Genomic DNA, 6,236 nt, shown 5'->3' with positions numbered 1-6,236 from the left:
ATAAAATACAATTAAACATTTTTCTGATATTCTCTGCTTTCAGCCCAGATTCATTTGGCATCAGCAATGATATTTCATATTCCACATCCTCTTTGGGATGTAGGTTAAATTGCTTGCAATTCCCTGTAGAAGTACTGTTCCAACCATTTTTTTTATAATCTTCAGCAAGATTTTACTTGCATGTGATATTAATGATTTTGTTTGATAATTTACACACTTCATTGGATCATTGTTTTTGTTGGGTTTTTTTGTTTGTTTGTTTGTATTGTTGATGTTCAATGTTATGTGAGGTTATTTTTGTTTAATTTTGGTTTTGAGTGGAAACAAATATGGATCTCTTTCTGTTGATTGACTAGGTAGTTATATTCCAAATGTCTTGGCATAGACTAGTGAGCCTCTGGTTATTGAACCACTTAAATATATATTCATTCCATCAATTCCAGAGCCTTTTTCCCCCAATGCTTTCAGTACAGCTTGGACTTGCTTCTTCAGTAATATTAGCTCTTCTCCCCCACCCCAATTAGGAAACACTCCCAATTTTTGCTCTTAAAATTATGAATCAAACTGCAAAGGAAGATTTACAGAGTCACTTCTAAAAAATATGAGGGAAATTTTGGTAAGTTCCCCAAAACACATACTCAGCTAGAAATCTAATTAAACTGTGGTATTCAACAGGTTACTGTAATTTTTGCATTTCCTCAATAAGTTCTTCCTTATATTTGCCCTTCTCTTTTCCAACTTGTCAAATTTGTCTTTACATTAAAGAATTTTTTTCCCTCTCTTTATCCACTTTTAGCCTGGTGATCACCACCTTGCTTGGGTGAATGCCCACATGCACAGTTGTACCTTTAGCCTTCTCACAAGGCACTTTATCCATGTAGATTAAATCCTTATTTCTATACATATAGACGACCTTGCCAGTTTGCTGACCTTCACAGCATTCTCAGACCTCTTGGATCTCATCATCTTTGTAGATGCACATGGAGTGCATGTTGTTGTACTTCTGCCACAGTTCCTTGGAGAGCAGGGACGTGATCTTCCTGCACATGTGTGAGAGGTATCGAAGTAGTATTTGTGGTTCATGCTACATTCCAACATAATGAAAGAGTTGAACTTCATAGTGATTGTCAGGTGTCCAGCAGCATCAGACTCTCCATGCACAAGGTCAAAAGCAATACCCTTGGATCTTGCTCATGTTCTATGTTCTGAAATGGTTCTATAATCAAACATTTTTTTAATGAGAACTGAAGCACAAAATGGAAACTTGTACATGCACACAGAGGTTTATACACTTATGTTTATAGCAGTGTTATTCACCATTACAAAAACATGGAAACAGATCACGTGTCCAACCACAGTTGAATGAACTGAGAAATTATGGTCCATTGACACAATGAAATCCTATATAGCATGTAGGAGCAATGATTTTTAAAATTACTACTTAACTTGGGAAGGACTGGAAAGCATTATGCTGAGTGAACTAACTCAATCCCATAAGGACAAATACTGTATAAAACCATTATTGTAGACTGAATATGAGGATTTAAGGGGAGGAAGGGTGGAAGCAGAGAGGTGAGGATAGTTGCTGAGTGGGGGTAAATCATAGGGTTATGTACTTTGTGAGGGAGAGTGAAGGAAATGCAAAGGATCCAGTAAGAAAAACAATATATCCAAACTTTATAAATAAACTAGAATAAAAAAAATAAGCAGCTGAACTTAAAAGCAAATAAACAGCATCCTTTTAATGTTCAATTTTCCATGTTAACTATAAAAAATCTTTGGGTTTTCAAATTGAAGAGAAAGATTAGAAAAAGTCAAATTGTGAGATGCATACTCCTAGCCTTAAAGTTAACCACCTCCCTACCTCAGCTGCCAAGTCATATCGTTCCCTCCCTGGTTCCTCCACAAGTCCTCAAGACTTTGAACTCAGAATTCTTGGGCTACAGAAGTCTTCTCTTTGTCTAGAACTCCTATAGTTTTCTTCATCCAGTTTTTCCCGATTGTTAGGCTCTTAGAATCAAGGATGGGTTGATAATGCTGTTCATTGCTGTTACAGATAAATCTTAGATTGACCATCCGACAAACAGGACCTCTTAACATTGCTTTCAGAGTGAGCCACTATAAAGAAGCAGGAACTTAATTTATTTTTCCTTCAAAATGATAGTTAAATTCCTTTTTTTCCTTTTTTTTTTTTAAAGCAACCATACACACCACCTCCTACTAATGAAAAGTAAAAGGTGAAGTCCTGGGAACTGGCACCTTTACCAAACCACTACATTTATTTTTTAATAAAATCACTGCAGGCATGGAAAACTTCACATGGAGAAGATAAAAATCTGCACATGCTCCAACTAGAATCTTCTGATAAACATCTCCCATGTTGGTTTTGAAAGGAGAAACTCAGGGAAGCTATGACACAGTGGCTAGAAAGACTGATGTCAGCTGAGTGTTTTCCAAATTGCAGTGTTTCTGCTTCATTGGGGTACTGGCCAGAAAATGAAGAAGAGAGTACTGAAGAAATGACTATTCAGCAAAAGCGGCTCACTCTTTCTTGCTGTTTACCCTCTACAATTATTTTTTAATAGCAAACATATTGGCACCTGTGCATACACACTTACATCTGGTATATTATCTGAGCACAAGTTAAGAACATTATTAGCACAAAGAGGTTTTTTTTTTTTTAGCAAATCTTGAAAATCTTTACTTAAAAGGATTTCAGAAGTATGAAATACCCTGAAGGCATATAGTTCAAACCCACCAACTGCTCCACTGGAGAAAGATGGGCAATCTTATTTCCAGTGACTAATTGCCTCTGAAAACCCTCTAGAGGGTCAGTTATGGGTCAGTTCTACCTCATCGGTGCACACCACCAACAACACCAAAGAGCTCATTGTGTAATAATAATTACTGGAACAGGAAGGCTGGAAAGGGAAGAAACCATTGATTAGGTGTCACTGGGGTTTTGTTTATGGTATAGAATGATAGAATGGATATTGCACAAATAGGATTGATGTTCCTGGTTTTACTGAATTGTACTGTGTACTGTACACTATATACAGAACTGTATAAAAATAATGATGAAATCCCAGGAGAAGAGTGCTGGTCACAGCTCACCAACAGAATCCAGAAGGATGCTACTGTCACTGCTGGTGAGCCAGCCCTGTTGACTCTTGATCCAACACCCAGAAGCATGCAGACCATAGTCTTCTTATATAAAAGATAGTCTGTTGCCTTTGCTGCTTAGCCTGACCTCCCAGTACTAGCTCAGGAGCATGAGTATCATAGCCCATTGATGGAAACTTGTAGGCCACAGCTACCACTGATGATGAGATGGCTCCCAGACCCAGAAGTCCAGGGACCATGGGCTTCCCACCCCAAAGACAACCTTTCCTGCTGAGCCTGCTCTCCTGGACCCTGTCCGGAACTGTGCTCCAACAAAGCACCAATAGTGCATATCAAAGTATGTTCCAATAAGCCTCCAACAGAAGCCTGTGGCCATTGCTGCCACTGCTGGTGAGCACACCCTCTGACTCTCAACCTGAGGTTCAGAAGCACAAAGCCCACGGGCTTCCTGCCCTAAGACAGCCTGATGCCTTTGCTCAGTCCAACAGCATTCCAGTGGCAGATGTCCCACCAGATACTCTCAGACCACTGCTGCTTCTGTTAAGATCTGCTAAGAAATTTACACTCAGAAAACTGATAGCATAAAAATAAGGAGCTAACAAACTCATACTAAACTACAGAAACTGCCTCGTAGATACTAAGAAGAAGCCCCCATAAATGTTAAGGAAACAGTAGTCAGATTCAAGAACTATGAAAACATAAAATAAGCCTTTACATAAATTAAAAAAAAAAAAAGCCGATCTGATCAGGAAACCAATGAATGCTGCAGAGACAGAAAGGCAGAAGAAACATACTTTTATGGATTTCCAAGGATTGATAATGAAGAAATTAAAAATTGTAGAAAAGAAAAAATGAAGCCATTAGTAAAGATATACAAAACTTTAAGAAATCAATACAAGACAGAGAGGGTAGAACCAGTAGAGTATTATAAACAATTTTTAACATGCAAACTGGAATAATAAGACCAGTATTAAAGAAATTTTCAACATATTGTTATGTGTTGTCAAGTCACTTGTGTCTCATAGTAACCTGGCTCTATCCTGTGCCAACCTCACTCTCTGACAGACTTACACACCTACTCTCTTTTCTCCAATGACTGAATCGATTCATCTCATCGAGAGTCTTCCTCTCCTGTGCTGTCCCTCCACTCTCCCAAACATGATGTCCTTCTTCAAGGACTGGTCCCTCCTTGAAATATGCCCAAAATATGTCAGATGAAGCTTAGGACCAAAAAAAAGTCAGGAGAGGAGAGATAGAATAGAAAATTAATGGCATATAAGACAAGAACATCAATAACAACATACTAGAAGAAAAAAGAAATGTAGAGAAAACTAAAGGAAAGTGAAGAAAACTTAAGAACTATGTGGGTAGGCATCTATCAGAACAATATATATCTGATTGAAATTACAGAATAAAAAAGAGAAAAAAACAACTGAAAAATTGTGGATGAAGTACTAGAAGAAAAATTTGCAGGTATCATGAAGAGGAGGAAATAGATATTCAAGAAATTCAGCAAACACCAAACAGATTAGATCCCAATGCAGAAATATCAAGAAATATAGTAAAATTTTCCAAAATCAAAGACCAAATAGAATACTAAAAGCAATACAAGAATAGCAGTAACTTACAAAGGAGAACCAATTAGAATGAGCTCTGACTTGTCAACAGAAACCATACAAACAAGAACACAATGAGATGGCATATAAAGAAGGTTGAAAGAATACAGTTGCCAGTCAAGAATACTGTACTCTGAAAAATCTGTCCATCAAATATTAAAGAGAAATTAAGTCATTTGCAGAAAATAAGAGACTTAAGAAATTCATGAAAACAATTCAAATTAAACAAGAAATACTAACTGAAATTATTCACACAGAGATAGTAAAGCAAAGTAGATGCACCAAACGAACCAGTAACAACAGAAAAAAAAAGCACGGCACATGGCAACTTTAAAAACTGGCCTGTCGATCATCCCATTTAATGAAAATGGCTTAAATACATTAATTAAGAGAAAAAGAGTAGCAAAATGGATAAAAAGACAAAATGTGTTAACATATTGTCTGTAAGAGACGCATGTAAAAAATGAAGAGATAAAACATCAAAGGGTAGAAAAGACATACCAAGCAAATTGCACCCACAAAAAAGCATGGGTGGTAATACTGATCTCCCATAAAATAGACTTCAGGGTTAAAAAAAAATAGACTTCAGGTAAAAAATACCATAAGAGACAAAGAAGGATACTGTATAATGATTAAAGCACAATAGAACTAGAAACCATAGCTTTAGTTAGTGTCCATTCACTAAATGATAAAACCTTCAAAATACATAATTCAAATCTTAACAGATCGGAATTTGCTCAGGTAAAAATGGTGAGACCAGCCAAGCCCCTTGTGGATAGGCTAATAAGCCCTATTCCTATTATCCACATGGCAAAGTCAGTAAACAGCTATGGAAGCCATTTTGAACAATATACCCTTAACACCACAAACACAAAATATCTTCTTAGACCACAATGCCATAAAGTTAGAAATTAATAAAGGTTAAAAAGGAAAACAAATGTCCAAATAGAAGCTAAATAGCACTTTGCTAGAATACTACTGACTTATAAAATAAATAAAAAATGAAATGAAAATTTATTCAAAATGAATGAAAATGAGAATAAAATATCACACACTCTGAGATACAGCTAAGACAATCCTCAGGGATCAGTTCATAGCAGTAAGCAAATATATTAATAAAGAATAAAAGAGCAAAAGAAACTATCTAACACCTTTAGCAAACAGAAAAAGAATAAAAATCTAATCATACAGCCTCTAGAAGAGAGATAATTATAAATGTAAGGACTGAAATCAATGGGACAGAAAACAGAAAAATAATTGAACTCATCAAGAAAACCAGGGACTGGTTCTTCAAAAAGTTTCACAAAATAGACAAACCAAGGGCAAATATAACAAAATAAATAAAAAAATATAAATAACTAAAAAAAATTAAAGGGATGACATCATAACAGAACCAGTTGGAAGTAAAATAATTAATATCTGAATACTAAGAAGAGCTATGTTGTTGTTGTTACGTGCCATCGAGTCGCTTGCGACTCATAGTGATCCTGTGTACAA

General features: G+C 36.1%; 1 pseudogene; it reads right to left on the bottom strand.

The window, feature by feature from the left end:
• Nucleotides 1-676: 676 nt before the first annotated feature.
• On the bottom strand, nt 677-1,119 carry LOC102860545 (annotated as a pseudogene).
• Nucleotides 1,120-6,236: the final 5,117 nt, after the last annotated feature.

The sequence above is a fragment of the Elephantulus edwardii genome, unplaced genomic scaffold (genome assembly GCF_000299155.1).
Source record: "Elephantulus edwardii isolate Elephantulus edwardi_28Jun2011 unplaced genomic scaffold, EleEdw1.0 scaffold00005, whole genome shotgun sequence".
NCBI classification, from domain to species: Eukaryota; Metazoa; Chordata; class Mammalia; order Macroscelidea; family Macroscelididae; genus Elephantulus; species Elephantulus edwardii.
The sequence above is the reverse complement of the archived record's forward strand: the minus strand, read 5'-3'. Positions and strand labels throughout refer to the sequence as shown.